The sequence below is a fragment of the Pseudorca crassidens genome, chromosome 10 (assembly GCF_039906515.1).
Source record: "Pseudorca crassidens isolate mPseCra1 chromosome 10, mPseCra1.hap1, whole genome shotgun sequence".
In the NCBI taxonomy this organism is placed as follows: Eukaryota; Metazoa; Chordata; class Mammalia; order Artiodactyla; family Delphinidae; genus Pseudorca; species Pseudorca crassidens.
In genome coordinates, this window is record NC_090305.1 from 104,617,470 (window position 1) to 104,643,932 (window position 26,463).

A 26,463-nucleotide genomic window follows, 5' to 3' on the forward strand; every position below is an offset into this window, starting at 1 on the left:
AGTTATGACTGCAAAATCCTGGGCTTGATTATTGGATAAGGCTTAATGACCTCCCACTTAAAATGGAAAGGGGAAACTAGGCCAGGTGCATCTAAGACAATTAATTCCAATTTGTTTCCCAGCCTCGGCATTCATCCGGGACCGCCAAGCTGATCAATACGCCTGGATTCCGTCTAATCAGGGGTCAGTTTCCCAGGAAGCCTTGGTTGTGCTGGAACTTTGTGCAGGGGGAGGGAAACTTGAGACTTGGGGCTGGCAACGAGATGATGCCCCCCTCTAAGGACCCCATCTGTATCGTCAGTGTATTAGAACCCTCCCTTTTATTTACTGTCCTTTCAATACCCGTTCTTCCTTTTATAGAATCCTTTGAATTGATTGCGTTAAAAGCTTGGCTGCTAAAACTAGAAATAACAGCGAGCTTAAATCAGCTAGAATTTTATTTCTCTCTCATAAAAGTCAGTGTGGGTGACCCAGGACAGGTAATCCAACTCTGGAATAATCCAGGATGTCACTCTGCCGTCTCCTGTGCATGGCTTCTTGGCTCTAAAACGACTGCGCCAGCTTCCACCGGCCTGCCCTCTGTCCCCTTTCCATAAGCATCTAAATAGGATGGGAAGGACAAGCGCCTTCCTCCTGAGTCCTCGCCCCAGGAGCTGCTCCTGTGATTCTGCTTTTATACTACTGGACAAGAGCGGCTCATAGGACTGCTTACATCCTATTGGCCAGGAGTGACTCACATGACTCTGCCTACATCCTATTGGCCACAACTTAGTCACATGACTGCGGCTGCAAGAGAGTGGGAAGTGTGTTTAGCTGGCCGTCCGGGGCACTGCTAAAGTGCATGGCTTCTGTTAGGAGGGCAGGGAGAGCTGAGTGGCCCAGGAGCCCCTGTGGAGTGGACCTTTGGTGGCAGTATATAGAGCAGCCAAGGGCAGAGGACGGAGAGCCACCCTCTCCGTGGCAGGTTGGGTTCCCAGGGAGCCAATCTCAACAGGGGGGAGGGGGTCTTGGACTAAGGGAAGCACGACTGGGCAAAGCAAGCAACTTAACTGCCACACAGTTGCAGAAAGGCCTCAGGGGATGCGGGGGTGGAGGAGCTCGTGATGGAAGGAGCTCTGGAGCGGACGGAGCTGGCCCTTCACAGAGATGAGCGACGTTGAAGCGGCTGGTGGGAAAGGACGCACAGCGGGCCTTTGTAAACACCCTGCCGTCCCTGTCACTGGGTGTGGTCATTAGATGTGCTGCATTCGCTTTGGGTGAAGCGACCCCCCACTTCCACCCAGGACAGGCTATGAGGGAGGAGCGCAGATGAGCTGCCAGTGGGCAAGCGTTCTGACAGCCAGAGAAACAGCGCCTCAGCCCAGAGGGAGCCTCAACCTGCAGCGTCCATTACATCCTCCTTCACCAGCCCAGCCAGGGGAGCGTGGAGAGGCTTGTGAGGTAGGTTTGGCCGACCCACTGCTGTTACCCAGGGTTGGACCCTTCAGCGGGGAGCCACGGTCTGGTACTGAAGCAAATGTGGGTCCGCTGGCCTGAGCGCAGTAAAGCCGATCTGCTGACACCGGGTTGTGGTGAAGGAAATCACAGCGTTCATTGCAGGCGCCAAGCAAGTAGGCAAGGTAGCCAATGCTTAAAGGGCCCAAACTTCTCGAAGGCTTTCAGGAAAAGGTTGTTTTTTGTTTGTTTGTTTGGTTTTTTTGCGGTACGCGGGCCTCTCACTGTTGTGGCCTCTCCCGTCGCGGAGCACAGGCTCCGGACGCGCAGGCTCAGCGGCCATGGCTCACGGGCTCAGCCACTCCACGGCATGTGGGATCTTCCCGGACCGGGGCACGAACCCGCGTCTCCTGCATCGGCAGGCGGACTCTCAACCACTGCGCCACCAGGGAAGCCCAGGAAAAGGTTTTTAAAGATGAAGTGAGGGAGGTATGTTGTGGGGTGTGTGATCAGCTCATGGACATTCTTCTGATTGGTTGGTGGTGAGGTAACCAAGAGTCAACATCATCAACCTTCTGATTCCAGCCCGTCTGGGGTCTGTGGGCTTGTAGGGAGCATACAGTTAATTTCTTCCACCTGGTGGGGGTCTCAGTGTCCGCAAAGCTGCTCAAAGGGCATGATTCAGAATATTATCTATAACCCTTGAGGAGGAACTAAAGGTCCTTGACTTTGTTTAATGGCTAAACTTATTATTTTGTCTTGCTTGACTATTTTCCTTTCTTTGTGCATGTTGTCACTTCTCTGATTAAATGTACTCTTTGGAACTTGGGGAACGCCTAGGAGACAGAAGTTTTCCTACAGAAAAGAGGCAGGCAGAGGACACGGTTGGGGGCCTGTTTCGGGAAGGTCCCTTAGGGTCCTTCTCGGTTACAGTGGAGGCCATACTGACTGTCCTGAAGTGGGGACATGCAGAGTGGCCCAGTCCTGCTCCTGTAGCAGGACCTCTGGTAAAGATCCTGCTGCCCGACCCCCTACCACTAGCACCCTGGGTTCTGGCCCATATTGCCAGCCTTTTTCTCCACGCTCCCAGTCATCCTGGAGCCCCTGGTAGCCTTCAGTAAGCCCCACTTTTGGATTAAGTGAGCCAGAGTAGGTATTGCCAGACTCAAGAAGGGCAGGCCCTCCCGACCAGACTGGTGTCTTGGCACTGCCCTCACCCCCAGCCCCTGGTCCGAGTGATCAATCCTTCCCCCCTCTGCTTTAGCCCTTACAAGGGTGAATAGGAAGGGACCAGTTCCCTTCAGGGTAGGGTTTGCCCCAAATCCTCAGGACACATCCTGCTTCTACTCTCTGAGGCCCAGGGAGCCACGGGGTGCAGCCTTGCCTTGGGATCAAGGAGGCGAGCTTCCAGACAGGAAGTGACTTGTACCCTAGGTATTGCTCACTCACAGGTAAGCAGGTCACCAGGAAAGGCAAAAGAACATGGGCCATCTGAAATGGACCTAGCACAGCATTTCCAGACACTGTCCCCTCCTTCCCTTGGCTCCTCATTGTACAGGTAGAGGAACTGAGGCCCAGAGAAGGGCAGTGACTTACCGGGTGTAACACAGCACAGGAGTGGGGAACAAGAGGAAGCCCTACGGGTCTCTGAGGGTCAGGGCACGCTCCTGTGCAGTGTTCCACCAGCTGTTGCATGACTGCAAGTGAATCACACCCTTCCCACTCATCTGGATTTGTGGGACTGGTTTATTGGTAATGTGTCCCCTCCCCACGAGGAGCCAGACTGCAATTCCTGCACCATGGTGGTCACAAGATAGGGGATCGTGTGGTCTGTCTTTCAGCCCCAGATTCTTCAGCTGCCTGTTGTGTGATTCTTGGAAGTTACTTGGACTCAGTTTTCTCATCTATTAAATGAAGATGATTATCCCTATCTCATAGGACTTTAAGGATCAAATTCCCTCACTCCAGAAATACTCTGTGAGCAAATCCTAGCTACTGGGATACAGAAATGAGCAATACCGACAGCAAACCAGACTGCTTCCTGCCCTCAAGGAACGTATATTCTAGGTGGGAGAGGCACACAAAAGACACTAAGGAAATATGTAAATAAGCCATTTCTGCTGTGGGAAAGATGAGACGGGGTGACGGGTGAAGACCGAGTTAGGGGGGCCGCTTTGTCTGGAGTGGGCAGGGAGGAGGTGATGTCTGAGCTGGGACCAGAGTGATGAGCAGGACACAGGCAAGGTGAGGGCTGGCGAAGAGAATTCTCAGAATGCCGGGGAGAAAGTCCCCTGCCGACTGTGAGAGGTGGCCCCGGATGCCCATAGCTGCCGTTCCGAGGCAGCTGAAGGACCACGTGACCAAGAGAAAGGCCAAGGCCAGCTTTCTATCTTGGAGCAAGGCCTTCAGCTGTCTCATGGGCACCTCTGTGAAACGGAAATAAAGATCACCAAAGGAAGTTTGTCGGGGAGGGGGAATTTCTCCTCTATCCTTCTTGAGTTCTTGTGGCTGGACTAATAATAAAATTGACGCATGGCAGATGAACAGGAGGAAAAGAAAGAAGTTTCATTTGTAGGGACGGAGGTCTCATAGAAATGGGACCTCCATAAAAGCGGGCAGTTTTTATACTTTTTAGACAAGAAACAATACATTTGAGAGGAATTGACAGGACAAAGAAACACGGTTGGGTGCTTAACTAGTCAGGAATGTAAGCTAAGTTTGGGCTTGGGTAGTAAATTAGTAAAGAAGTAATGAGGTTTGTTTATACAGGATTCTTGGCCCTGAATTCCCTGCGTCTGGCAATAAGGATGTTTCTCCTGGTATAGGGAGGGCACCTTCCACATGGAAGATTTACTTCCTGCTTTCGGGGAGACAGAGAGGAGGGTCAAAGTGTCCCTCTTGCATTGGCCATTTCTTAAGTAACTTTAATTTAAAATAATCAATATGCCATTGAGGTATATTTGGGGGCAGCCTGCCCTGGGCCCGCAGCAAGTTCAGCCTCACAGGTAACCTCAGAGAGGTAACCTGGCAAGGTCCGACAGTTTTACAAAATTAGTCCCAATCGTCTGCTAGTCTCAATATCTATACCTCTTTTGTTTTCATTTTGGTAAAATACACATAACATAAAGTTGACCATCTTAACTATTTTTAATTGTACAGTTTAGTGGTGTTACGTACCTTCATATCGTTGAGTAACCAACCTCCAGAACTCTTCACCTTGCAAAACTGAAACTGTCCTCAGTAAACAACACCTCCCCCTCCCCCTCCCCCAGCCTCTGACCCCCACCCTCCTACTGCCTGTCCCTAGGGATCTGACTACTCCAGAGACCTCATATGAGGGGAATCATACAATGTTTGCCCTTTGGCGACTGGCTTCTTTCGCTTAGCATAGGGTCCTCGAGGTTCATCTGTGGTGTTACGTGTGTCAGGAAGAAATTCCTCCCTTTTTAAGGTTGAATGATATTCCACTGCATGTACAGGCCACGTTTTGCTTATCCATTAATCCGTCAATGGACACTTTTTGGCTTTTGGGAAGAGTGCTGCTGTGAACATGACTCTACAGGTAGCTCTCTAAGACACTGCTTTCAGTTGTTTTCTGTATATCCCCAGAAGTGGAATTGCTGGATCGTGTTCATTCTATTTTTAACCTTTTGAGGAACCACCGTCCTGTTGTCCTCAGCAGCTGCACCGTTTCACATTCCCACCAGCAGTGCACAAGGGCTCAGATGTCTCCACGTCCTGGCCAACACTTGTTGTTTTCTGTTGCTTTGATTGCAGCCGTCCTGGTGGGTGTGAGGTGGTATCTCGTGGTGGTTTTGATGTGCGTTTCTCTAATATCCCTGCCCGTTGCGAGGTGATGCGGCAGATCTTCCCATCGAGAGGTGGCATCTGTGGTTTACCCCTTGCCTTCATGGTTTACCGCCACTGGGGCAAGGCTGCACCAGTAACGAACCTTGGCCCGAGAGGCCCCTCATGCTTCCCCTCTGTCCCTGAAAGAAGCCCAGCTGCTGTGTGAAGGACCCCAGGCGGTTCTGCTGGAGGGTGACAGACCCGTGGCCCAGTGACTCCTATCGTCGTCCCAGCCAACAGCTGGCCAGCTGCCAGGCATATGTGAGGCCATCCTAGACCTGCCAGCCCAGCTGAGCTGCCCGTGGACTACGGCTAGGATCCGCCAGGCCTGGCTCAGCTCAGAACCACCACACTGACCCACAGAGCCATGAGCAGTAAGTGATGGTTTTCTGAGCCACGAAGTTTGGCGGTGGCTAGGTGTGAAACAACTGCTCACAGGTACATCAGGCCCCAGCGCCTGCCCTAGGGTTCCGTTCCCAACGTTCCATGGACTCTCCTGATCTGGGACAGAGCAGGTGAAACTCACCTAATTCCTGGAAGAAAGCAGATCTACTCTTACCTGGCATCTAGGACATCGATGTGGAATGACTCTCTTGGAATCCCAATCTCCCCCCGCCCCGCCCCCAGTTTTATTGGGATATAATTGACGTGTGTCACTGATGAGTTTCAGGTGTGCAGCATAAAGGTTTGCCTTACATGGATTGTGACATGATTAGCACAAGAAGTTTAGCCAACATCCATCATCTCATATACGTACAGTAAAAAGAAATGGGAACAATGTTTTCTTCTTATCAAGAGGACTCGTGTTTTATTCTCCTGATAACTTTCCTATACACCATAGAGCTGTGGTCGCTGTAGCCATCATGCTGTATGTTACGTCCCTAGTAGTTATTTATCTTATAACCAGAAGTTTGTATCTTTTGACCACCTTCCTCCAATTTCACCTCCCCCACGCCACAAACTGTGATAACCACAGATCTGATCTCTTTTTCTGTAAGTTTTTGTTTTGCTGTAGATTCCACATTTAAGTGAGATCATGTGGCATTTATCTTTCTGACTTACTTCACTTAGCATAATGCCCTCAAGGTCCATCCGTGTTGTCACAGGTGGCAGGATTTCCTCTTCTATACGGGTGAACAATATTCCATCATTTATATACATGCATATACCACATTTTCTTTATCCATTCATCCATCTATGGACACTTAGGTTGCTTTCATATCTTGGCTACTGGAAATAATGCTGCTATGAATGTGCGGGTACAGGTATATTTTCAAGTCAGTGTTCTCATTTCCTTTGGATATATTCCCAGAAGATGAATTACTGGATCATATGGCAGTTCTATTTTTAATTATTTTAGGAACCTCCATACTGTTTTTCATAGTGGCTGCACCACTTTACACTCTCACCAGCAGTACACAGGGTTCCGTTTCCTCCACATGCTGGTCACTGCTTCTCATTCCTTGTCTTTTTGATGATGGCCATCCTAACGTGTGAGGTGGTATCTTGTGGTTTTGCTTTGCGTTTCCCTAATGACCAGTAAAGTTGAGCATTTTTCATATACTTATTGGCCATTCATATATCTTCTCTGGAAAAATGTCTTAGGTATTTTGCTCCTTTTTAAGTTGGATTAGTTGGGGGGGGGTTGCTATTGAGTTGTATGAGTTCTTTCTATATTTTGGATATTGTTTTTGTCTCTGGCTTCATTCATTCAACACTATGCCTATAGCATTTGTTTCCATCTTCATGTGAAGCGCGAGTTTGTTCTATTTTACTGCTGACTGGTACCCACTTTATGAATACACTACAATTTAGTTATGAGTCCTACTGCTGTTGGGCGTTTAGGTTACTTCCAGTCTGAAGCAATGATAAGTATGGCTCCTATGAACATTTGCATACAAAATTTGTGTGTGTGTGCGGACATATAACTTTATTGGGTAAATATCTAGCTGGAATTGCTGGATCATAGAGTTAGTTTCATTTTATAAGAAACAGCCGAACAACTCTTGGAAGCCATTGTACCGTTTAAAACTCCCACCAGGAACAGGTGAGACTTCTGTAGATCCCTGGGAACACTGGGATTGTCACTTTCCTTTGGTACAGCTGTTCTAGTGGGTGGGAAGTGCTGTCTCATTGTGGTATTACCTTGTATTTCCTGATGACTAATGACAGTAGACTCTTTTTCATATACTTATTGGCCATTTGTGTATCTTTTATAAAATGTCAGTTTTTTTGGTTTTTTTTTTGCGGTACGCGGGCCTCTCACTGTTGTGGCCTCTCCCGTTGCAGAGCACAGGTTCCGGACGTGCAGGCTCAGCGGCCATGGCTCACGGGCCCAGCCGCTCCGCGGCATGTGGGATCCTCCCGGACCGGGGCACGAACCCGTGTCCCCTGCATCGGCAGGCAGACTCTCAACCACTGCGCCACCAGAAGCCCCTCTTTTCACTTTTAAAAACGGCTTTGGGGTGTAAGTGACTTAAAATAACTGCACATATTTCAAGTGTATAATTTAATAAAATTTTAATTATGTACATCAGGAAAACCAAGACTACAATCAAGGTACTGAGGTATCCATCATCGCCAAATCTTTCCTGCTGCCCCTTTGTAATTCCTCCCTATTCCACCCTTGGCCCTTCTCCTGAAACCCACACCCAGACACCCATTGATGAGTTTTCTATTACGATAGATGAGTTTTCATTGTCTACATGTTTCTATATATTTGCAGTCATGCAGTGTACCTCCCTTTGTGTCTGGCTTCTTTTATTCAGCTGTTTTTTTTTAATTTTTTCGTTTCTTTCATTGTTTTGCATTGTTTTTTCCTTTTACACCTCCCTCAATCAGGTTCCCTCAAACCTATCTCACTCAGCCTCCCTCTCTCCCTCCCTCACACAGGCTCCTTCTCTCCCTCCCTCACACAGGCTCCCTCTCTCCCTCCCTCACGCAGGCTCCTTCTCTCCCTCCCTCACACAGGCTCCCTCTCTCCCTCCCTCACGCAGGCTCCCTCTGTCCCTCCCTCACGCAGGCTTCCTCTCTCCCTCCCTCCCTCAGGCTCCCTCTCTCCCTCCCTCACTCAGGCTCCTTCTCTCCCTCCGTCACGCAGGCTCCCTCTGTCCCTCCCTCACTGAGGCTCCCTCTCTCCGTCCCTCACTCAGGCTCCCTCTCATCCTCCCTCACGCAGCCTCCCTCTCTCCCTCCGTCACGCAGGCTCCGTCTCTCCCTCCCTCACGCAGGCTCCCTCTGTCGCTCCCTCACTCAGGCTCCCTCTGTCCCTCCCTCACGCAGGCTCCCTGTGTCCCTCCCTCACGCAGGCTCCCTCTGTCCCTCCCTCCCTCAGGCTCCCTCTGTCGCTCCCTCACTCAGGCTCCCTCTGTCCCTCCCTCACGCAGGCTCCCTCTCTCCGTCCCTCACGCAGGCTCCCTCTGTCCCTCCCTCACTCAGGCTCCCTCTATCCCTCCCTCACGCAGGCTCCCTCTGTCCCTCCCTCACACAGGCTCCCTCTCTCCCTCCTTCACGCAGGCTCCCTCTCTCCCTCCCTCACGCAGGCTCCTTCTCTACCTCCCACACGCAGGCTCTCTCTCATCCTCCCTCACGGAGCCTCCGTCTCTCTCTCCCTCCCTCACGCAGGCTCCCTCACGCAGTCTCCCCCTGACCCTCCCTCACTCAGGCTCCCTCTCATCCTCCCTCACGCAGCCTCCCTCTCTACCTCCCTCACGCAGGCTCCCTCTGTCCCTCCCTCACACAGGCTCCCTCTCTCCCTCCATCACGCAGGTTCCTTCTCTACCTCCCACATGCGGGCTCTCTCTCTCCCTCCTTCACTCAGGCTCCCTCTCATCCTCGCTCACGGAGCCTCCCTCTGTCCCTCCCTCACGCAGGCTCCCTCTCACCCTCCCTCACGCAGGCTCCCTCTCACCCTCCCTCACTCAGGCTCCCTCTCTCCCTCCCTCACGCAGCCTCCCTCTCACCCTCCCTCCCTCAGGCTCCCTTTCTCCCTCCCTCACTCAGGCTCCCTCTGTCCCTCCCTCACTGAGGCTCCCTCTCTCCGTCCCTCACTCAGGCTCCCTCTCATCCTCCCTCACGCAGCCTCCCTCTCTCCCTCCGTCACGCAGGCTCCCTCTCTCCCTCCGTCACGCAGGCTCCCTCTGTCCCTCCCTCACGGAGCCTCCGTCTCTCCCTCCCTCACGCAGTCTCCCTCTGTCGCTCCCTCACTCAGGCTCCCTCTGTCCCTCCCTCACGCAGGCTCCCTGTGTCCCTCCCTCACGCAGGCTCCCTCTGTCCCTCCCTCCCTCAGGCTCCCTCTGTCGCTCCCTCACTCAGGCTCCCTCTGTCCCTCCCTCACTGAGGCTCCCTCTCTCCGTCCCTCACGCAGGCTCCCTCTGTCCCTCCCTCACGCAGGCTCCCTCTGTCGCTCCCTCACTCAGGCTCCCTCTATCCCTCCCTCACGCAGGCTCCCTCTGTCCCTCCCTCACACAGGCTCCCTCTCTCCCTCCTTCACGCAGGCTCCCTCTCTCCCTCCCTCACGCAGGCTCCTTCTCTACCTCCCACACGCAGGCTCTCTCTCATCCTCCCTCACGGAGCCTCCGTCTCTCTCTCCCTCCCTCACGCAGGCTCCTTCTCTACCTCCCACACGCAGGCTCTCTCTCATCCTCCCTCACGGAGCCTCCGTCTCTCTCTCCCTCCCTCACGCAGGCTCCCTCACGCAGTCTCCCCCTGACCCTCCCTCACTCAGGCTCCCTCTCGTCCTCCCTCACGCAGCCTCCCTCTCTACCTCCCTCACGCAGGCTCCCTCTGTCCCTCCCTCACACAGGCTCCCTCTCTCCCTCCATCACGCAGGTTCCTTCTCTACCTCCCACATGCGGGCTCTCTCTCTCCCTCCTTCACTCAGGCTCCCTCTCATCCTCGCTCACGGAGCCTCCCTCTGTCCCTCCCTCACGCAGGCTCCCTCTCACCCTCCCTCACTCAGGCTCCCTCTCTCCCTCCCTCACGCAGCCTCCCTCTCACCCTCCCTCACGCAGGCTCCCTCTCACCCTCCCTCACGCAGGCTCCCTCTCACCCTCCCTCACGCAGGCTCCCTCTCACCCTCCCTCACGCAGGCTCCCTCTCACCCTCCCTCACGCAGGCTCCCTCTCACCCTCCCTCACTCAGGCTCCCTCTCTCCCTCCCTCACGCAGCCTCCCTCTCACCCTCCCTCATGCAGGCTCCCTCTCTCCCTCCCTCACTCGCCCTCCCTTTTACCTTCCTTACTCAGCCTCCTTCTCAGGCTCCCTCACTTGGAGTTCCTTCACACCCTCCCTGCCACCCTCCTCACTCAGCATAGTTATTTTTAAATTCATCCATGTTTCTATAAGTATTAATACCTTGTTCTATTATTATTGTGACGTATTCCATTCTATGAGAAACCACAGGTTTTTTTTTTCCCCACTCTGCTGATGGTAATTTGGGAGTTTTCAGTTTTTGGCTAAAGCAACTGAAGCCAATATGTATATCTGTATTCAAATCTTTTTGAGACATATGCTGTCATTTCGTTGGGTAAATACCTAGGAGTGAGATTCGTGTGTCATATAGTATGTATATGTTTAACTTATTAAAAACTTCCAAGCTGATTTCCAAAGTGTCTGTAGAATTTCACATTCCCACTGGCTTTCCATAAGGATTCCAATTCCAACACAATCTCATCAGCATTTGGTTTGGTACATCTTTTTCATTCTAGCCATTTTAATAGCTATGTAAGTATATCTCACTGTGCTTTTAATTTGCATTTCTTTTATGAGTAAGGATGTTGTGTATATCTTCCTTTACTTATTTGCCACCCATATGTCTTTGGTGGAGTGTTTGCTCTAATCTGTTGTGTATATTTTTTTATTGGATTTTTTGTCTTCTTATGTAGTTTTGAGCGTTCTTGTTCTGAGTACAATTCCTTTATCAGATACATGATTTGCAAATATTTTCTCCAAGTCTGTGGCTGTCTTTTCATTCTCTTATTGGTGTCTTCAAAGAGGAGAAATTTAAAATTTTGATGAAATCCATTTTACCACTTTTTTTCTTGTATGGTTTTGTTACTTAGAAATCTCTGTTTGCCCCTAGGTCACAGACGTATTTTTCCATGTTTTCTTCTAGAAGATTTATGGTTCTGCCTATATCTCAAATTATTTTTTTATGTTTTTGTGTAGTCTTCCGAAAAGCTTGCATTTCCCAGCTGAAATTCTTTAGGATCTTTGTCAGTATTCAGTTGCCTATGTATGTGAGGGTCTATTTCTGACTCCATTTTGTTCCACAAATGTATTTGTCTATTCTTATGTCAATACCATAAAAGCTTGATTACTTTACAGTGAGTGTTCAGATAAAAAAGTAGAAGTCCTCCAAATTTGTTCTTTTCCAGAATCATTTTGGCTCTTCTCGACCATTTTCATTTTCATGTAAATTTTAGGATCAGCTTGTCAGTTCCTACTAAGCAGCCTACTGAGTTTTTTTCTTGGATTAGCGTTAAATTGTAGGTGAATTTGGGGATGAGGCACAGCTTACGAATTTTTAATCCTCCAATCTATGAACATGGTGTATCCACCCTCTCAGCATTGTTTCATAGTTTTCAATGTAGAAATCATGCATTTATTTTATCAAATTAATTTCTAAATATGTGATATTTTTATGGTATTACAAATGATGTCTTTTTACATTTTTGTTCCCAATTTCTTGCTGCTACTGTAGGTAAACTCAAATTTTGTATGTTGATCTTGTATCCTGTGTAGAGGAGCAAAATTTGCCATGCCATATGTATCTCTTTGGCAGGGGATTATGTCAAGTTGAAAATAATCAAGGCCCAAAAGATTCTGGAAGAATCTTTGACATCCCCCTAACTGCCTAAAAAGAATGTAGATAGAGGACCTTTTCCAGGAAGGGAGCTATCTCCACAGATTACTATAGATAACATGAACTAGGTGTGTACACAAGGAGGAACCCAGCAAAGTCTGTTGGTTAAAATTCCTCTCTGTGTCCCATTGTCTCTGCCTGGCCCAGCAACAGCTTGTTTACCAAACATGTGCTTTTCCATCTCTGTGTGAATTGCCTTCCTCCCCTTTGAAGTCACAAACTACTTCCCCCAGCATCCTCTTTGTCTTTAGCTGAAGATGGTATTTAAGGTGATGGATTCAGCCACTTTATTGAATTCCTGCATTTTCCTTGGTCTCTCCCATATATACATGTTATTAAATTTTGTTTGATTTTCTCCTGTTCATCTGTCTCATGTCAATTTAATTCTTAGACCAGCCAGAAGAACCTAGAAGGGCAGAGGAAAAACTCCGGCTCCGTATCACCTGCCACATTGTTAAATTCACTTACTAGTTTTTGTAGTTTTTTGGTTTTGTTTTTATGATTCTTTGGGTTTTCTGTATACAGGATCATGTTGCCTGCAAATAGAAACAGCTGTATTTCTTCCTCCAATATATTTTTTTTCTTTTTAAAAAATTTATTTACTGATTTTACTTATTTGGTTTTACTGGATCGTAGTTGTGGCATGCATGTGGGATCTACTTCCCTGACCAGGGATTGAACCCGGGCCCCCTGTGTTGGGAGCGCAGAGTCTTATCCACTGCACCACCAGGGAAGTCCCCAGTATGTTCTTTTTTTTCCCCTTACTTTGCTGCACTGGCTAGAACTTCCAATACAGTGTTGAATCGACGTGGTGAGATTAGACATCCTTGCCTGGTTGCTGATATGAAGGAAAGCTTTCCACGTTTCACTATTAAGCAGGTTGGTAACTATGTGTATTTCATAGATGCATTTTATTAGTTTTCTTCCTACTTCATTGAAAGCTGTTAGCATGAGTGGGTGTTGAATGTTCTCAAATGCTTTTTCTGCCTTAATGAGTTGGTCATATGATTTTTCCATTTTACTTCCTTAATGTGATGATATATACTGATTGAGTTTTACTGTTGTGGCCTCTCCCACTGCGGAGCACAGGCTCTGGACGCGCAGGCTCAGCGGCCGTGGCTCACGGGCCCAGCCGCTCCGCGGCATGTGGGATCTTCCCAGACCAGGGCACGAACCCGTGTCCCCTGCATCGGCAGGCGGACTCTCAACCACTGCGCCACCAGGGAAGCCCCCTGATTGCGTTTTGAATGCTAAACCAAACTCACATTCCTGGGATAAGTACTTCTTGGTCATGATGTGTTATATTTTTATATATTTCTGGATTCTATATTCCAATATATTTTTTAAACATCTTTATTGGAGTATAATTGCTTTACAATGGTGTGTTGGTTTCTGCTTTATAACTATCATCCAATATTTTGTTAATAATTTTTGTGTTTAAAAGGGATATTGATGTGTACTTTTCTCTGCTTGTAATATCTTTGTCAGAGTTTGGTATCAGGGTTATGTTGGCCCACTAAAAGGAGTAGGGAACATCTTCGCCTCCTCTGTGTTCTGGAAGAGATGGTGTAAATTAGAATTATTTCTTCTACAGATGTTTGATCTACTGTCCCTAGAGAAGCCATTTGACCTGGATTTTTCTTTGTGGGAAAGTTCTTTATTACAATTTAATTTTTTTTGACAGTTAAGGGATCATTCAGATTTTTTATTTCTTTTTGTATCCATTTCACTGAGTTGTGATTTTCAAGGAATTTGTTACTTTCATCTAGGTTGTCAAACTTATTAGCATATAATATTGAATACTTTAACACCTCCTTCCAGTAGACAAAAAAGTACATGAAACATGAGTAAGGATACAGAATATTTAAGCAACACTGTCAACAAACTGTCCTAGTTGATATTTATAGACTGAACGCTTGCAGAATACACATTCTATTCAAGTAGTCATGAAATATGCATTGCATATAGTCCACATGCTGGACCATAAAATAACTCTCGAAAATCATGTTAAATCAGGTATTAATAAAGATAAGCTATTTTTCACACCCATTAGGGTGGATACTATTTTTAAAACCCCAGAAAATAACAAGTGTTGGCAAGGATGTAGAGAAATTGGACCCTCACACATCGCTGGTGGGAATGTAAAATGATGCAGCTCTGGGGAAAACAGTATGACAGTTCCTCAAAAAATTTAACATAGAATTACTATATCCAGCAATTCCACTTCTGAGTACACGTCCAAAACAATTGAAAGCAGGGTTTCAAGAGACATTTTTACACCTGTGTGCCAGTAGTACTATTTGCAATAGCTAAAAGGTAGAAGTCACCCAGGTGTCCAGCAACAGATGATAGACAAAACGTGGTCTCTGCAGACGACGGAGTATTGTTCAGCCTGAAAAAGGAAGGAAATTCTGATGCATGCGACATGGATGAACCTCGAGGACATTATGCTCAGTGAGATAGCCAGGCACAAAAAGACAAATACTGTATAATTCCACCTATATGTGGTCCCTAGAGCAGTCAAATTCACAGAGACAGAAAGTAGAAAGGTGGTTGCCAGGTGCTCAGGGAGAGAGGAATGGGGAGTCAGTGTTTATTGGGGACAGAGTTTCAGTTTTGCAAGATGAAAAGAGTTCTGGAGATGGATGGGGGTGATCGTTGCCCAACAACGTGAATGTACTTATGCCACTGAACTGTACACTTCAAGATGGTTAAGAAGATAATATCTGTTATGTGTATTTACTACGATGAAAAAGGAAATTAAAAAGCTATCCAGAAAATCTCAAAAATATTTGAAGATCAAACCACCTACTTTTAAATAAGCAATGAATAAAAAACAAAGTAACAAGGGAAGTTTCAAACTATTTTCAACTGGATGAGAGTGAAAACACAGCAGTTCCTAATTTGTGGGAAGCCCAGAAACCAGTGCTTCTGGGAAATTAGTAGCTCTTATGTTGGTTAGGTCCCGGGGGCGCCGAGACATTTGGTCAAACAACATCCTGGGTCTCTGCGTGAGGGTGTTTGTGGATGAGATTAACGCCTGAATCGCTAGACTGAGTAAGGTGAATTGCCCTCCCTAATGCGGTCCAGTCAGCTGAAGACCCGAATAGAACAAAAAGGCTGAGTAAGAGGGAATTTCCTCGGCCTGAGTGCTGAGCTGAGACTTGGGTCCTCTCCTGCCCCCGGGCTGGAACTTACCCCATTGGTTCTGCCGGTTCTCAGACCTTCGGACTTGGGCTGAACCACAGCATGGGCCCTCCTGGGTCTCCAGCTTGCAGACCACAGATGTTGGGATCTGTAAGCCTCATTAACCATGTGAATCATTCCTTATAATAAATCTCTTGAGGGACTTCCCAGGCGGTCCAGTGGTTAAGACTTTGCCTTCCAATGCAGGGGGTGCGGGTTCGATCCCTGATCCCATATGCCTCGCGGCCAGAAAACCAAAACACAAGACAGAAGCAATGTTGTAACAAATTCAATAAAGACTTAAAAAAAAAATGGTCCACATCAAAAAAATCTTTAAAAATAAATAAATAAATACGTAAATAAATAAATAAATGTCTTGAAACGCACACACGCATGAACATCCTATTCCGGTTCTCTGGAGAACCCTGATTAATACAACTCTAAGCAGTTGTTTCACGAAAGAATAAAGGCGCGCAATCAGCTCTCTCAGGACAGAAAGGAAGTCGAGGTGACCTGGCCGAGGCCCCGCCATCAGTAGTGGAAGATCCAGGACTGGGGTGCAGACCTCCAGGCTCGGAGTGGCGTCGGGGCCTCACCCTCAAGCTGAGCTGTGTCTCGGAGTCCCCTTCTCCCGCAGGCCTGTGTCAGGAGTGCAGAGGACAAGCAGTGGGGCGAGGGCCGTGTCAGGCTCATCCTCAGCGGTGCTCCCGCGGGGAGAGTTTAGGCCGATGGATGGAGGGAAGCTGTGGGAAGGCAGATCCTGGATTGACTGGGGCAGAAGAGCCAGCAGCCGGCTTAGGTGGTGATGAATCCTCCATCCCTGGCGGTGCTATAGCTTGTCTGTGCTCACAGTCACAGCCTATCATTCAGGTTCGAACAAGGATTCCATGGACACTCTTCGAGAAGCTAGCATGTTCTGCCTAATCTATCATGTTTCTTTAAAAAATTATTATTCACAGTTTTCCGGTCATTGGTCTAAAGACCATGAAGCTATTTTAAGCAGGAACATGGTCCATTTCCCTGACTGAAAAGAAATAATTACTATGTATAAAACAGATAACCAACAAGGTCCTACTGTATAGCACAGGGAACTATATTCAGTATCTTACAAAACCTATAATGGAAAAGAATCTGAAGATAGATATTTATGTATCTAGCTGAGCCACTTTGCTATACACCTGAAACACTGTAAATCAACTATACTTCAATAAAAAATATAAATACATGAATAAACAAGATCAGATTTTTTTAAAAGAGAAATAATTAAACCAACTAACAAAATGCTCTTGTCCTGGGGTGTGTGGAGTGTTCTAACCTCACCTCGATCGCAGCCCCCAAATACAGGAACATGCCCTGGGGCCAAGGTCTCAGTCAGACACAGTGGTGTCATGGGCACCTCACTCCACGTCTCTGGGTCTCAGTGTCCTCGCCTGTAAGATGACAGTGGGCATAAAAGCGTGCATTTGCTGGGTCTCTTGAAAACACTTTCCCAATTCCTGTGTCTTGTGCTTTGATATTTAGTGAGGATGGAAAGATCACAGTTGACAATGGCATCTGGAAAGTTAACAGCTGAGGTGCAGGCAGGGTGTCATTTTCTTCTGCCCAGGAGGAAAAGAACATGATATTTGAAGCCCACGTTTCTCAGGACGTCAACTCTTTAGCATCCAAATGCAGCCCATTTTTGCTGAAAGACACACAGAGTTCTGTGACAGGCAAACGTCTCATCCCACCTCAGGGATGAAAACTGGCATTGGAAAACAACAGAGCTCTTCACAGCAGCTCCTTTTAAATCTCTTTTAATGACTAATATCCTCGTTCCGGTGTGTGCCTGAACTGACCTGAGCAAAATCAAACTGAGACTAATTAGTGTGGAAGAGATGACACACATGGGTCCAGTTCCTGTTCTCATGGACACCTCACACTCAAAGTAAGAACGGAACAGGAAAAGAATTCTCATTTTTAAAAAAACATGTCGGGACTTTCCTGGTGGTCCAGTGGTTAAGACTCCGTGCTCCCAATGCAGAGGGCCTGGGTTCGATCCCTGGTCAGGGAACTAGATCCCACACACCACAACTAAGAGCCCACATGCTGCAACTAAAAAAAAAAAAAAAAAAGATCCCACATGCCACAGCTAAAGATCCCGCATGCCACAACTAAGACCCAGTGCAGCCAAAATAAATAAATATTTTTCAAAAAACAACAAAAAACCCCCACATGTCATTGGAAATATCCTTAGCACTGGCCTGGATGTCAGGAGAACTGGGTTTTAAGTGTTATTCTACCAACCAAGTGATCATGTGACCTTTTAGAAGCCACTGGCCTTGCTCAGTTTCCAGATCTGTGAAATGGGGTTGGTTTTACTTGCTTACTATGAAATAATAGGAAATGTGTAATTGGTCTCCGCCCCCAGTTCGTGGCACAGAGCTCCTAAAGCCCTTCTAATTTCCTAAATTATAAAAGTACTAGGAGTATCATTTGTTCTAATATTTGGTCCTTAACCCTGGATCCTTACACAGAGCTCTTAAATCCCTTGGGATTCCCTGGCTGATAGGAGGGTCTTTTTTTTTTTTTTTTGGCGGTACGCGGGCCTCTCACTGCTGTGGCCTCTCCCGCTGCGGAGCACAGGCTCCGGACGCGCAGGCTCAGCGGCCATGGCTCACGGGCCCAGCCGCTCCGCGGCACGTGGGATCTTCCCGGACCGGGGCACGAACCCATGTCCCCTGCATCGGCAGGCGGACTCTCAACCACTGTGCCACCAGGGAAGCCCTAGCAGGGTCTTTTGTTCTCATGAAGTGAAGAGAAGTTGGACTTAGTCTCACAAACTTTTTTTTCCATGAGATAATAATGGTAGGAGAGAAAGTAAGAAATCTCAAATAAAGATGACTTCTGCTGTTGGGACCCAGGGCAGGCCACCCCCAAATATGCCTTAATGGCATAGGAACTATCTTGAATTAAAGTTACTTAAGACATAGCTGATACGAGAGGGGCACTGTGACCCTCCTCTCTGTCTTCCTGAAAGCAGGAAATAAATTTCTCATGTGAAAGGTCCACGCTCTGCACTTGGAGGTAGAAGGACACCCATATTGCCAGAAATAGGGAATTCAGGGCCGCGAGTCTATACAAACAACCTGTTACTTCTTTAATTTACCACTCCAAACCCAAACCCTGTTTAGTCTTCCCTAATTAAGTACCCAAAGCCTAAGTTTCTTTTTCCTGTCAGTTCCTCTCAAATTTGTTTCTTTGTCTAAAAAATATAAAAGCTGCTTGCTTTGGCCACTTCTTAGGTCCCATTTCTATGAAACCTCTATGAGCACAAATTAAAATTTATTTATTTTTCTCCTGTTCATGTGTCTTGTGTCAATTTTATTATTAGTTTCCCTCCGGACACTGCCTTTCTCAATCATACAAGAAGCATTCAGGGCCCACGTGGTAAAAATGGCAGGAAAGACACCTTCCCCCCAGTTAATTAAACCTTGAGCTCATTTAAGTTTCTTATGGGTGCAAAACCACAAAACCTAAATTATCCAGTCAAGTCAGGTTATGACTTAAGGACATTATAGTTCGTCACAGTCTAATGTGTACCTTTGTAATGTAAATGTTGTGATATTGTCAACGGTTTAGCTAAACTTACCTGGCTGATCTGTTCAATGATTAAGTAAGCCTGCTCCGTGGGCAGAGAGACTGGAGCATCACACGGAAAGTCGCCCTCCCTCTGATAGGTGTCTCAGGTGGAGGGCAGACAATCTGAGGGCTGCTGCAAGGTTGACAGAGTAACTGTGGCTCCCCCTTCAGTGAACATATGGGAAGTTAGGGGAAAAACAAAATTCCTCTTGATCACTGCGTTGGCGAAGCTGTATGTGAAATGAATTTCCTACCGTGTATTGGTTTCTTGGGTGTGAATTTTTTTTATGTATAATGTAAAGCTGGCTGGGGTGTACAAAAGGGAGTGGTGGGGACTGTGGCCAAAAGGGAGTGGTGGGAACTGTGGCAAACTGGGGAGGTCACAAATCCTTCTTTTATAAGTGGCTGCCACTCATCTCCAGCATGTCATTGCTGTGTGGAAATATAAGCCCAGTGTTGCCAGCACTTCTGATGTTTTGAAAGAAATTATAAATCTAGATCTTATATAAAATAGCCTGATTTTTAAACATTGGGAAACAATTCAAATTAAAGAAATCTGGGTAGTGTTTTTTGTCCGATGGCTAATAGGGCCTCCTTGTGGAGTGAATACTTGACCACTTACTGTGCTAAGCACTGTCCTAATGCTACATGTGTTATTAATGGAATCTTTGTGCCTTAGATACCATGAGGAGCTACATGTTATCAATGAAGGTGTAACTAACTAACTTCTCAGGGCCACGCAGCCAGTAGGGAGCAGAGACAGCATCTGACCAGCATTTGCAAAGGCCTCAAAGCCAGCTGTGCCCAAGGTGGGCAGGAGGGCCGCCTGCAACATGAGGGTGCATTGTCCACAGAGATTTTGAAAACAGTAACAAGATGGACTGAAGCTTGTCTGGTTTTTATGACCATCACGCACAGGCAATATTAAATAATGTCAGTGATAAAATACACACTGTGTATTTATTATTTAGCACACAGGGATAAAATACACAAATCCCCGCAAACTTCTGTAGGTTTAAGTTCTAAAGAATTGCTGTGGCTACTGTTAAGGGGTTTAAAAAAAATTTTTTTTTTTTAGCTGTGGTAAAATTCACATAACATAAAGTTTACCATCTTAATCATTTTTTTTTTGCGGTACGTGGGCCCCTCACTGTTGTGGCCTCTCCCGCTGCGCAGCACAGGCTCCGGATGCGCAGGCTCAGCGGCCATGGCTCACGGGCCCAGCCGCTCCGCGGCACGTGGGATCTTCCCGGACCGGGGCACGAACCCGCGTCCCCTGCATCGGCAGGCAGACTCCCAACCACTGTGCCACCAGGGAAGCCCCATCTTAATCATTTTTAAGTGTGCAGTTCATTAGCATTAAGTGTGTGTGTGTGTGTGTGTGTGTGTGTGTGTGTGTATTTAAATTGGAGTATAGCTGCTTTACAGTGTTGTGTTAGTCTCTGCTGTACAGCAGAGTGAATAAACCACACACATACATATGTCCCCTCCTTCTTGGATTTCCTTCCCATTTAGGTCACCACAGAGCATTGAGTAGACTTCCCTGTCATTAGCGTTACACGTTAACATTATTTTGCAATCAATCTCCAGGCATTTCATCTTGCAAAACAGAAACCCCAAACCCATTAAATACCACCTCTCATTCCCCCTCCCCTAGCCCTTGGCAACTGTAGGGGAGGAATATTTTTCCTCTACCCTTCTAGGTTCTTTTGGCTGGTCTGTTCATTAAATTGACATATGACAGGTTAACAGGAGAAAAACAAATTTATTGTCATACTTATGGGAGCCTCACATAGACATGAGAGGTTCCAAGACAGGCAATGGAGGCTTGTGTGCCGGCTGAACTCAGGTGAAGGGCTAGGTAGGGCTTTGGGGCTCCAGGGGGAGGAAGACAAGTCACAGGAAGCTGGGAAGAGCAAGTGCTTGGTGAACACAGGTTTGTCAGGCCCTGCAGGACGACAGGGTCAGGACCTGCCAAACGCCCAGCTCATCACGCCAGCCCACACTCTGTGGTTATCTCTGGTGGCAGCTCCGTTCCCTGACCATGCCTTCTAATTCTTTTAGGCAGTTAAGGGAGGTACACAGCTCTTCCTGAGTCTTTTGGGCCACGACTGTCTTCAGTTCAGAATGATCCACATGCGAGAGTGGCATGTTTTGGGGTGGCATATTCTGCTCCCCTTCCCAGCTACCGTCCGACTGTCTCTATGAATCTGACTGCTCTAGGGACCTCATATAAGTGGAATTTTTTTAATTTTTCTTTTTGTGACTGGCTTATTTCACTGAGCATAATATCCTCAAGTTTCATCCATATCGTATCATGTGTCAGTACTCCCTTCTTCAAGGCTGAATAATATTCCATTGTGTGTATGCATCACATTTGGTTTATCCATTCATCTGTTGACGGATGCTTGGGTTGCTGCTATCTTTTGGCTGTTGTGAACAGTGCTGCTATGAACATATCTCTTTGAGACCCTGCTTTCAATTGTTTGGGTTCCATAAGTGGAATTACTGGATCATATGGTAATTATGTATCTTTTTGAGGAACCTCCATATTGTTTTCCATAGTGGCTGCACCATTTTGCATTCCCACCAACAGTGCACAAGGGATCCCTATTTCTCCACATCTTCATCAACATGTTTTCTGGTTTTGCCTTTTTTTAAAAAAAATAGTAGCCATCATGATGGGTGTGAGATGAGATCGCATGCAAAAGTCATTTGCCTTTCCCTAATGACTATGATGTTGAGCATCTTTTCATGTACCTATTGGCCATTTGTATATCTTCTTTAGAGAAATCTATTCAAGTCCTTTGCCCATTTTTTTTTTTAATCGGGTTATTTATATTGGTGTCGTGGAGTTGTAGGAGTTCTTTCTATATTTGGATATTAGCCCCTTACCAGATATGTGACTTGCAAATGTTTTCTCCCGTTCTGCAGGTGGCCTTCTAACTCTATTTATTGCATCTTTTGATGCACAGAAGTTTTGAAGTTTGATGTGGTACTATTTCTCTCTTTTTACTTTGGTTGCCTGTGCACTGTTGAATTTTAATAACATATAAACATTAAAATTACACACTTTAAAAATGTATGCTTTACACACAATGTACTCTACATGGATGTTAATTCTGAAAACTCTTAGTTACACAGTAGGCCCCATACATATGGATTTGTGCTTGTTTCCAGAGTAACTTTTGGAATCCTGTGAATTTGCCTCAGACACAGTTCTTGTCTCCAGCCCCCACCACGGTACACATTTCTGTGCCTAAACAGTAGATCCGAAATGATCAGTGACGGCACCGTGATTGTCAAGACAGAGAAAACAACTCGTGTTATTGTTATTCAGCCATCCTATGAGCCCACTTATGATTCTTACCTGGTTTAAATTTTAAGACAGTGGAACAGAGTGCAAACTGTAAGGGTAATATTTTTGTTGCTTAAGTGCAAATCTTACCTTCTACTTGAACTATTTTACTGAATTTTCATATTAGATTAAGAATAAAGATTTCTTCTTTGTTGCTATTCCCATTTATTAAATGGACCAGTACACTCTGGTATTATTTATTATTGCAACAGGCCAATATGTCAGTATACATTTTTAAAAAATACATTAATGTCATTAAAAATTATTAATCTATTACCTTTCCCTTTTTGGCTATTAAGTAATATTTTTTTTAATTAAAAACTTGCTTTTGCTGGCTTGCTTGTATATACAAAGCTCAATCAAACAAGTTTTAAAAAGTTATTTTTTCCCAGCCATTATTATGTTGCATTTAATGTTTTTTTTGTTTTTGTTTTTGTTTTGCCACACCACATGGCTTGTGGGATCTTAGTTCCCCCACCAGGGATTGAATATTGAACCCAGACCCATGGCAGTGAAAGCACCCCAGTCCTGACCACTGGACCGCCAGGGAACTCCCTCATTTAATGTTTATTACAGAAAATAATTTTTTCTTATAAAGGAGTATTAAAAGAAATCTTCCTTCCTAAGAGGTTTGATGAGCTAGGTGCGACACTGGAGGTATGAAATAGCCATTTGGGGAGCCAGGGGTAGGACGTACCCTCCTCCAGTTCTGGTGGCCTAGTGATGTCTAAGGACTCCTGTGTGTCCCTCCAGGGCTGCTGGTGTCAGACTTAGCCGGCTGGGATAACACCCGTGCCAGAACTTCTAAGGGGGCCTGACGGTATGAAGCTGCAATCAGCTTATCCTGCAGCCACTGTCCCATAGCGATGCCTTTGGGGACGAAGGGAGTAGGTGGGCGAGGATGAGGTGTTCAGTGGTCCGGGGGCAGCTAACTGGCCGAAGCAGTCCCCGACTCCAGCAGAGAATGGATGTGGCAAGTGGAAGAAAGCCGTCCTGAGTGAGAGTAGAAGCACAGATAGAAACTGGATCCTGTGAGCAGGCAGCATGTCTGCGCATTGAAGAAAAGCAGCGATTTCTGTAATTAAATGGCGCCATTCTCTTACACAAGATGAAGTTCGGGAAAGCATTCTGCCAAGGCTGAAACTGTTCCCGTGCTCCCAGACGTTTTCTTATTTTTTATTTCCCCAAACGTCGAGGTTTCCAGCCCAGAGACAGTGCTGAAGGCCTACAGTGGGACCCCCTTTCCTCAGTCCCCAGGGACCGTGACCAGAAGGTAGCTGCGGCCTTGTGCGGCAGGGAAACCCCTGCTGCTGGGCTGGGTCCTGCATATGGGGGTGTGCTGGGTGTGAGTGAGGGTGCTCTAAAGAAAAACTTTTACTCCAGCAGAAAGGGGCAACACAGACAATGCCAGGAGGGAAAGAGCGCTGAAGGGGGAACCTGGACATTAAAAGCTCATTTCAAGCCATTGCCGTGTGAACCTTACGTGGATCCTGATTCTGAAAATACAAACTGTGAAAAAAAAGCTACGATGTTTATGAGACACTTGGAAGTTTGAACTCTGCATATTTTATGACTGAGGAATTATTGTTCGTATTTTAGATGTGATAATAGTATTGTGGTTAGAGTGTACCTCTAAAACGGTCCTTATCTTTTAGAGGTAGGATGCCTCAGATTTGTTGCAAAATGATATGGGTGAGGGCTGGGGTTGGCTGCAGGCGCATGGTCACGGGACTGGACGGTCATGCCTGGGGCTTCAGTATACTATTCTATCAACTCTTGTGAATGCTTGAGCTTCTCCTCTGCACAATTTAAAAAATCTATTTGTTGCAAAAAGATGGTAGGGCTTCCCTGGTGGCGCAGTGGTTGAGAGTCCGCCTGCCGATGCAGGGGACGCGGGTTTGTGCCCCGGTCGGGAGGATCCCACGTGCCGCGGAGCGGCTGGGCCCGTGAGCCATGGCTGCTGGGCCCGCGCGTCCGAAGCCTGTGCTCCGCAACGGGAGAGGCCGCAGCGGTGAGAGGCCCGCGTACTGCAAAAAAAAAAAAAAAAAAAAAAAAAAAGATGGTAGATAGGTTCTAATATGACAACATACCACAAGGAGTAGTTCCTTGCCTTTGAAATTCCTTCTCAACCCTTATTCGCTCAAGAAGAAAGGCCCCTATCGTCCAGTGCTTGGTCCTCTCCCTCTGAATGGTGAGAACAGGCCTGGGGCTCTGAGCCTTTGACAGGAAACAGTGTCTCGTGTAACTTAACGGCATCCCTTTGTTTCGTTGTATTTATTTTGTGGCTACTTCTATTTTGGCAACAGATACTGTTTTTCTACTTACTGGAGTGACAAAGTTTCCTTTTTAAATATATGTAAACACTCTGATTTAAAGACAAATAGGAAATAACAGCACAGATGGTACTCAGATCCTGTAAGGTTTCTCCGAGCGAGCGCGGAAGTCACCGATACAAGTCATTTTCCTGTCTCATTTTATTTATCAGGTAGACAAATATGGGGTCTCTTCATCCCTGAGGGTCTCTGTGCCTGGGGCAGCGTGGCCTGCTCAGGCCACGCCCACTGTCTCCCTGACTCTCAGATATAGCACTTGATACCCAGAGAAGGCGCCCAAAGGCAGAGAAGGAGGGTGCTGCATGGACCCCGGGGCCCCGACATGGTCCCTTACCAGGCTCACTGGCAAGTGAAAATGGGGGGGGGACAGAGTTAAGGACAATATAAAGGGAAACATCTCAAATGGGAAAATGTTCTATCCATCATTTTGTTGCTTCCCGTTCGTAGTGTTTTGCTGGGGAAATTTCCTGACCGCCTTAAATTAAAGCATACAGGTGGCCAGCAAGCTGTGTCCACCCGGATTATTTTGTTAGGCCTGTTTGTATGTTTGCTTTTTTGTTTGTGTAAGTAAACTTTTTTCTTTTTAGATAACTGTAGATTCACATGCGGTTTTAAGACATAGAGAGAGGGCTTCCCTGGTGGCGCAGTGGTTAAGAATCGCCTGCCAATGCAGGGGACATGGGTTCGAGCCCTGGTCCGGGAAGACCCCACGCAACTAAGCCCGTGCGCCACAACTACTGAGCCTGAGAAGCCCGCGCACCGCAACGAAGAGTAGCCCCCGCTCTCCGCAACTAGAGAAAGCCAGTGCGCTGCAACGAAGACCCGACGCAGCCAAATACAAATAAATAAATAAAATTGATTCTTTAAAAAAAAAAAAAAGACATAGAGAGAGACATATTTAAGACATAAAGAGAGACTCATGCACCCTTTTCCCAGTTTCCCCCAATGGTGACTGCTTGCAAAACTATAGGACACACAGGGAACTATATTCAATATCTTGTAATAACCTACAATGGAACAGAACCTGAAAATATATATATATAAATGAACCACTTTGCCGTACACCTGAAATTAACACAACATTGTAAATCAACTATACTTCAATTAAACAACAATAAAAAAAACCCATAGGACATCGCAACCAGGATTTACCATAGACACAGTCGAGACAGAACATTTCCAGCCGCACAGAGATTTCACATGTTGTCCTTTTATGGCCACATCACCCCCCACCCCTACCCCGTCTGGCCCTCACCCACTGTCAGTCACTCACCTGTTCTCCAGTTCTATAACGTTGCTTTTCAAGAACGTTATATGAATGGAATTATGCCGTATGTAACCTTTTGCGATTGGCTTTTTTTCCACTCAGCATAATTTCCTGCAGATTTGAGTTGTCCAGTGTGTCAACAGTTTGTTCCTTTATTGCCGAGAAGCATTCCATGGTGTGGATGCACCCAGTCTGTTTAACCATCACCTGTGGAAGGACCTCTATGCTGTTTTCAGTTTGGGGTTATTAAGTTTGTTTGTTTGTTTTGCGGTACGCGGGCCTCTCACCGCTGCGGCCTCTCCCGTCGCGGAGCACTGGCTCCGGACGCGCAGGCTCAGCGGCCATGGCCCACGGGCCCAGCCGCTCCGCGGCATGTGGGATCTTCCCGGACCAGGGCACAAACCCATGTCCCCTGTGTCGGCAGGCGGACTCCCAACCACTGCACCACCAGGGAAGCCCCAGTTTTGGGCTATTATGAATAAAGCTGCTTTGAACATTTTATGTATGGGCTTTTGTGTAAACATACGTTTTCATTTTCCTGGGATAAATGG

The 26,463-nt window shown here is 46.9% G+C and overlaps 1 long non-coding RNA gene across 1 annotated transcript; it reads left to right on the forward strand.

Annotated features, from left to right (window-relative positions):
• Window positions 1–1,301: 1,301 nt before the first annotated feature.
• On the forward strand, window positions 1,302–25,524 carry LOC137232807 (uncharacterized). The gene is made up of 2 exons (XR_010947190.1): window positions 1,302–1,440; window positions 25,233–25,524. It is a non-coding gene; the product is annotated as an uncharacterized lncRNA (long non-coding RNA).
• The last annotated feature ends 939 nt before the right edge of the window (window positions 25,525–26,463 follow it).